This window comes from Melanerpes formicivorus, unplaced genomic scaffold (genome assembly GCF_026170545.1).
Source record: "Melanerpes formicivorus ecotype bairdi unplaced genomic scaffold, bMelFor1.0.p_v2 SCAF_606, whole genome shotgun sequence".
NCBI lineage: Eukaryota > Metazoa > Chordata > Aves > Piciformes > Picidae > Melanerpes > Melanerpes formicivorus.
The window spans coordinates 72199-80000 of NW_027142958.1; positions in this window are offsets into that span (position 1 = coordinate 72199).

A 7802-nucleotide genomic window follows, 5' to 3' on the forward strand; every position below is an offset into this window, starting at 1 on the left:
CGGCAGCGGAGGCGGAGGGGGGGGGGCTCGAAGACAGCCGGCAGCCGCTTCGGTGAACGTCACCCAGGAGGCGATCGGGGCCGTCCCGGGGCCGTCCGGGGATGCCGGCTTCCGGCACGGGGTCCCGGCCGCGGCCGGACCGGCTCGAAGCCCCGCGGTCCCGGCAGCAGCCGGAGCCGCTCGCCGTTCGGGCTCCCGGCACCCTACGGATCCGGCGACTCGTTCGCCGGCGGCGGGGGGAGGCAGTGGAGGGGGTGCGGGCAGAAGCGGCAGCGGAGGCGGAGGCGGGGGGGGGCTCGAAGACAGCCGGCAGCCGCTTCGGTGAACGTCACCCAGGAGGCGATCGGGGCCGTCCCGGGGCCGTCCGGGGATGCCGGCTTCCGGCACGGGGTCCCGGCCGCGGCCGGACCGGCTCGAAGCCCCGCGGTCCCGGCAGCAGCCGGAGCCGCTCGCCGTTCGGGCTCCCGGCACCCTACGGATCCGGCGACTCGTTCGCCGGCGGCGGGGGGAGGCAGTGGAGGGGGTGCGGGCAGAAGCGGCAGCGGAGGCGGAGGCGGGGGGGGGCTCGAAGACAGCCGGCAGCCGCTTCGGTGAACGTCACCCAGGAGGCGATCGGGGCCGTCCCGGGGCCGTCCCGGGATGCCGGCTTCCGGCACGGGGTCCCGGCCGCGGCCGGAGCGGCTCGAATCCCCGCGGTCCCGGCAGCAGCCGGAGCCGCTCGCCGTTCGGGCTCCCGGCACCCTACGGATCCGGCGACTCGTTCGCGGGCGGGGGGGGGGAGGCAGTGAAGGAGGTGCGGGCAGAAGCGGCAGCGGAGGCGGAGGGGGGGGGGGGTGCTCGGAGACAGCCGGCAGCCGCTTCGGTGAACGTCACCCGGGAGGCGACCGGGACCGGCCCGGGAAGCCATCGTCCGGCCCCGGATCCCGGCCGCGGCCGGACCGGCTCGAATCCCCGCGGCCCCGGCACGGGGGAGGCCCAAAGACTGGCGGCAGCCGCTTCGGTGAACGTCACCCGGCCGGCGACCGGGGCCGTCCCGGGGCCGTCCCGGGATGCCGGCTTCCGGCACGGGGTCCCGGCCGCGGCCGGAGCGGCTCGAATCCCCGCGGTCCCGGCAGCAGCCGGAGCCGCTCGCCGTTCGGGCTCCCGGCACCCTACGGATCCGGCGACTCGTTCGCGGGCGGGGGGGGGAGGCAGTGAAGGAGGTGCGGGCAGAAGCGGCAGCGGAGGCGGAGGGGGGGGGGGGTGCTCGGAGACAGCCGTCAGCCGCTTCGGTGAACGTCACCCGGGAGGCGACCGGGACCGGCCCGGGAAGCCATCGTCCGGCCCCGGATCCCGGCCGCGGCCGGACCGGCTCGAATCCCCGCGGCCCCGGCACGGGGGAGGCCCAAAGACTGGCGGCAGCCGCTTCGGTGAACGTCACCCGGCCGGCGACCGCGGCCGTTCCGGGGCCGTCCCGGGAAGCCTGCGACAGGCACGGGGTCCCGGCCTCGGCCGGACCCGCACTGGGTGCCGCCGCCTCGGGCTCTCGGGACGGTATGGATCCGCCGACTCGTTCGCCGGCAGCGGGGGGAGGCAGTGGAGGCGGTGCGGGGAGAAGCGGCAGCGGAGGCGGAGGGGGGGGGGGGCTCGAAGACAGCCGGCAGCCGCTTCGGTGAACGTCACCCAGGAGGCGATCGGGGCCGTCCCGGGGCCGTCCCGGGATGCCGGCTTCCGGCACGGGGTCCCGGCCGCGGCCGGACCGGCTCGTATCCCCGCGGCTCCGGCAGGGGGGGGGGGGGCTCGAAGACAGCCGGCAGTCGCCTCGGTGAACGTCACCCGGCCGGCGACCGCGGCCGTTCCGGGGCCGTCCCGGGAAGCCTGCGACAGGCACGGGGTCCCAGCCGCGGCCGGACCGACTCGAAGCCCCGCGGCCCCGGCACGGGGGAGGCCCAAAGACTGGCGGCAGCCGCTTCGGTGAACGTCACCCGGCCGGCGACCGGGGCCGTCCCGGGGCCGTCCCGGGATGCCGGCATCCGGCACGGGGTCCCGGCCGCGGCCGGAGCGGCTCGAATCCCCGCGGTCCCGGCAGCAGCCGGAGCCGCTCGCCGTTCGGGCTCCCGGCACCCTACGGATCCGGCGACTCGTTCGCCGGCGGCGGGGGGAGGCAGTGGAGGGGGTGCGGGCAGAAGCGGCAGCGGAGGCGGAGGGGGGGGGGCTCGAAGACAGCCGGCAGCCGCTTCGGTGAACGTCACCCGGCCGGCGACCGGGGCCGTCCCGGGGCCGTCCGGGGATGCCGGCTTCCGGCACGGGGTCCCGGCCGCGGCCGGAGCGGCTCGAATCCCCGCGGTCCCGGCAGCAGCCGGAGCCGCTCGCCGTTCGGGCTCCCGGCACCCTACAGATCCGGCGACTCGTTCGCCGGCGGCGGGGGGAGGCAGTGGAGGGGGTGCGGGGAGAAGCGGCAGCGGAGGCGGAGGGGGGGGGGGGCTCGAAGACAGCCGGCAGCCGCTTCGGTGAACGTCACCCGGGAGGCGACCGGGACCGGCCCGGCAAGCCATCGTCCGGCCCGGGATCCCGGCCGCGGCCGGACCGGCTCGAATCCCCGCGGCCCCGGCACGGGGGAGGCCCAAAGACTGGCGGCAGCCGCTTCGCTGAACGTCACCCGGCCGGCGACCGGGGCCGTCCCGGGGCCGTCCCGGGATGCCGGCTTCCGGCACGGGGGTCCCGGCCGCGGCCGGACCGGCTCGAATCCCCGCGGTCCCGGCAGCAGCCGGAGCCGCTCGCCGTTCGGGCTCCCGGCACCCTACGGATCCGGCGACTCGTTCGCCGGCGGCGGGGGGAGGCAGTGGAGGGGGTGCGGGCAGAAGCGGCCGCGGAGGCGGGGGGGGGGGGGGGGCTCGAAGACAGCCGTCAGCCGCTTCGGTGAACGTCACCCGGGAGGCGACCGGGACCGGCCCGGGAAGCCATCGTCCGGCCCCGGATCCCGGCCGCGGCCGGACCGGCTCGAAGCCCCGCGGCCCCGGCACGGGGGAGGCCCAAAGACTGGCGGCAGCCGCTTCGCTGAACGTCACCCGGCCGGCGACCGGGGCCGTCCCGGGGCCGTCCCGGGATGCCGGCTTCCGGCACGGGGTCCCGGCCGCGGCCGGAGCGGCTCGAATCCCCGCGGTCCCGGCAGCAGCCGGAGCCGCTCGCCGTTCGGGCTCCCGGCACCCTACGGATCCGGCGACTCGTTCGCCGGCGGCGGGGGGAGGCAGTGGAGGCGGTGCGGGGAGAAGCGGCAGCGGAGGCGGAGGGGGGGCGGGGGGGACGATAGTGGCGGGGGGGCGGGGGGTGCTCGAAGGCAGCCGGCAGCCAGTTCGGTGAACATTCGCCGGGGCGGGGGGGCGACCTGTCCGTGCCCGGGGCAGCCCCGGGAAGCCGGCAGCCAGCACGGGGTCCCGGCAGCACCTGTTCCCTGCCCTGGGACTTGCCGTGCCCGGCGGCCGGTTGCCGGGTGGGGGGAGCGATGAGAGGCGGGGCGCAGCGGCCGGGGCAGCGCCGGGCCGCAGCGGGGGGCTGGGCGGGTGGGGTAGGCGTCGAGCGGCAAGCCCTCGGCTGCAGCGAATGTTCGGCGGTGCGGGGCGGGGGGGGGACGGGACGACACGTTGGGGGCGCCGAGTCCGAGCCACCCCCGGCCCCAGGGGCGGCCGGAGGGGGAGGCCGGTGCCTGGCCCTGGGAGCTGCTGGGCGCCGGATGGCCGAGGGTGCGTCAGAAGCCGCCCGAGCGGTCGAGCAGGTCCTCCAGAAAGGCCTAGGGTGGCTTCGAGGGCCCCGGGAGCAGTCGAGGGAGGCCTCCAGGCAGGTCTGGAGTGGATGGGAGGCCTTCCAAAGCAGACAAGGGAGGCTGCCAGCGGGGCCTAGGCTGGCACTGCAGCCTGTAAATGGTTGGGGGGGGGGCCTCTGGTGCGGCCTGGAGTCTCTGGCTGGCGTCCAGAGAGGTGCAAAAGATCCTCTGGTGCGGCCTGGGGTGGCGGAGAAGCCTGCAGAGCGTGCGGGGGAGGCTTCTGGTGCGGCCTGGGGTGGGTCGGAAGCCTGCAGAGCGTGCGGGAGAGGCTTCTGGTGCGGCCTGGGGTGGCTGAGAAGCCTGCAGAGCGTGCGGGAGAGGCTTCTGGTGCGGCCTGGGGTGGCTGAGAAGCCTGCAGAGCGTGCGGGAGAGGCTTCTGCTGCGGCCTGGGGTGGCTGAGAAGCCTGCAGAGCGTGCGGGGGAGGCTTCTGTTGGGGCCTGGGGTGGGTCAGAAGCCTACAGAGCGTGCGGGGGAGGCTTCTGGTGCGGCCTGGGGTGGGTCGGAAGCCTGCAGAGCGTGCGGGAGAGGCTTCTGTTGGGGCCTGGGGTGGCTGAGAAGCCTGCAGAGCGTGCGGGGGAGGCTTCTGCTGCGGCCTGGGGTGGCTGAGAAGCCTGCAGAGCGTGCGGGAGAGGCTTCTGCTGCGGCCTGGGGTGGCTGAGAAGCCTGCAGAGCGTGCGGGAGAGGCTTCTGGTGCGGCCTGGGGTGGCTGAGAAGCCTGCAGAGCGTGCGGGAGAGGCTTCTGCTGCGGCCTGGGGTGGCTGAGAAGCCTGCAGAGCGTGCGGGAGAGGCTTCTGCTGCGGCCTGGGGTGGCTGAGAAGCCTGCAGAGCGTGCGGGAGAGGCTTCTGCTGCGGCCTGGGGTGGCTGAGAAGCCTGCAGGGCGTGCGGGAGAGGCTTCTGCTGCGGCCTGGGGTGGGTGGGAAGCCTGCAGAGCGTGCGGGGGAGGCTTCTGGTGCGGCCTGGGGTGGCTGAGAAGCCTGAAGAGCGTGCGGGAGAGGCTTCTGGTGCGGCCTGGGGTGGCTGAGAAGCCTGCAGAGCGTGCGGGAGAGGCTTCTGGTGCGGCCTGGGGTGGCTGAGAAGCCTGCAGAGCGTGCGGGGGAGGCTTCTGGTGCGGCCTGGGGTGGCTGAGAAGCCTGAAGAGCGTGCGGGAGAGGCTTCTGGTGCGGCCTGGGGTGGCTGAGAAGCCTGCAGAGCGTGCGGGGGGAGGCTTCTGGTGCGGCCTGGGGTGGCTGAGAAGCCTGCAGAGCGTGCGGGAGAGGCTTCTGCTGCGGCCTGGGGTGGGTGGGAAGCCTGCAGAGCGTGCGGGAGAGGCTTCTGCTGCGGCCAGGGGTGGGTCGGAAGCCTGCAGAGCTTGCGGGGGAGGCTTCTGCTGCGGCCTGGGGTGGGTCGGAAGCCTGCAGAGCATGCGGGGGAGGCTTCTGCTGCGGCCTGGGGTCTCTGGGTGGCCTCTAGAGAGGTGCAAAAGACCCTCTGGGTTGGGCTGGGGTGGCTCTTGGACCCCTGCCACACAGTGGAGAGAGGCCTCCGGCCCGCCACCTGTGTCCCTGTGTGCCTGAGTGCCTGTGTCCCTGTGTCCCTGTGTCCCTGTGTCCCTGAGTGCCTGAGTGCCTGTGTCCCTGTGTCCCTGTGTCCCTGAGTGCCTGAGTGCCTGAGTGCCTGTGTCCCTGTGTCCTTGTGTCCCTGTGTCCCTGTGTGCCTGAGTGCCTGTGTCCCTGTGTCCCTGTCTGTGTACCTGTGTGCGAGTGTCCGGCACGCCACCCAGCGGCGGCGGGCAAGCAGGTAGGCGGGTGGGCGGGCCGGCGAGGGCCAGTGTGAGTTTGGGGGGTGGGAGGGGAGGCGGCAGCTGGAAGCGTCAGAGGAGGGGGCGTGGCTCCGGCTGGCCCCGGGAGCAGGTTCCCGGGACCGGGACCGGCTGGACCCGGCGGGTGGTTGATCCCGGGGCGGGGGGCAGAGGCGGCGGGAAGCGGCAGCTGCGTGTGCGGCGGGGGGGTGGAGGGCGAACCGCGGCGGGAAGCGGATGCTTCAGAGCAGGTTACGGGGGCGGGGACGGACGACACCACCTGTCCCCGCCCCGGGACGGGCTGGACCCGGCGCCCTGGACCCGGCGCCGTGTACCCGCCGCCGCCCCCGCCGCCGCCCCCCTCCGCCACCCCGGGACCCCGACGTTTTTTGGCGCCCGCGCCTTTTTTTGCTCCCCGCCTGCCCGCGCTGCCCCGGGCCCTCCCCCGGGGCGGGGCGGGAGGGAGGGACGGACGGACGGGTAGCCGGGGATCTCCGAGCGCGCGCCACCAGACCGAGGCGGGTCCCGGCGGCGGCGGCGGCGGCGGCGGCGGCGGCAGCAAGCGACGGCGGGGGGGGGCAGGCTAGGGAGAGAGGGGGAGCGGCATGCGGTAGGGCTGGGGGGTTTGTTTCGGGGGGGAGGGGTGGGGGGGGGTGGCAGCGGTCAGCGAGAGCGGGGAGAGGGGGAGCGGCATGCGGTAGGGCTGGGGTGTTTTTGGGGTGGGGGGCGTTGGGGGGATTAGCGGGCGGGCGGGCAGCCGAGCCAAGCGGCAAGCCGGGGGGGCGGGCGAGGGCGGCTTTAGGGCCGGAGGAGCGGAGCGCAACCTCCCCCGTGCAGGCTCCAGCGTGGAGAGCAGCAAGTTTTTGGGGACGGGGGACGACGGACGGGAGGGGCAGCGGCGAGAGGCTAGCTGCGGCAAGGGGCACCGGCACGGCCGCCCTAACAGCGCCGCCTCGGTCGCAGGGGTTAGAGAGCAGCCGGGCAGCCCGGGAGGGAAGCGGCAGCCCGCGAAGGGGGGAAGGGGGGGCTCCGCGCAAACCGCTAACGGGAGCCGGGGGGTGTGGGGAGCTGGGGGTGGCAGCAGCGGCAAGAGGCAACGTCGGGAGGGGGGGCTCCGCGCAAACCGGTAACGGGGGCCGGGGGGTGTGGGGGGGGGCGGTGGCGGCCGCGGCAAGAGGCAACGGCAGGCGGGGGGGCTCCGCGCAAACCGGCAGCGGGGGGGGGGGGGCGGGGGGTAGCGGCAAGAGGCAACGGCGGGAAGGGGGGGCTCCGCGCAAACCGCTAACGGGAGCCGGGGGGTGTGGGGAGCTGGGGGTGGCAGCAGCGGCAAGAGGCAACGTCGGGAGGGGGGGCTCCGCGCAAACCGGTAACGGGGGCCCGGGGGTGTGGAGGGGGCGGTGGTGGCCGCGGCGAGAGGCAACGGCAGGCGGGGGGGCTCCGCGCAAACCGGCAGCGGGGGGGGGGGGGCGGGGGTAGCGGCAAGAGGCAACGGCGGGAAGGGGGGGCTCCGCGCAAACCGGCAGCGGGGGGGGGGCGGGGGTAGCGGCAAGAGGCAACGGCGGGAAGGGGGGGCTCCGCGCAAACCGGCAGCGGGGGGGGGCGGGGGGTAGCGGCAAGAGGCAACGGCGGGAAGGGGGGGCTCCGCGCAAACCGGCAGCGGGGGGGGGGCGGGGGGTAGCGGCAAGAGGCAACGTCGGGAGGGGGGGCTCCGCGCAAACCGGCAGCGGGGGGGGGGCGGGGGGTAGCGGCAAGAGGCAACGTCGGGAGGGGGGGGCGCCGCGCAAACCGGCAACGGGGGCGGGGGGGGAGGCGGTCAGGGGCGGGGGGAGATTTCTAGAGATGCCGGCAGACCTTCTCCCCGGAGAACAGCGCTGTTGAAGAAAAGACTGCTTCAGAACACAACCTTTAATGAAAGACGCTCGATGAAAACAACACTTAATAAAAGAAGGTTTCATGCCGACTGCCTCTCTTCATTTACGCCGCCGCGGGGGGGGGGGGGTTGGGGGCCGGGCGGGCGATACCAGGCGGCCCTCGTCCCGGGGACCACGTCTACCCCGCGGTTCCAGCCTCCGCGCGCTAAGTGCCCGCCCGGCCGCGGGGAGCACGTCTACCTCCTGCCGCACGGCTCAGTGCACTAAGTCCCCCCTCGCCATGGAGAGCACGTCTACCTGCCAGCTCAGGGAGAGCACGTCTACTCACCGAGGGAGAGCACGTCTACCTCCTC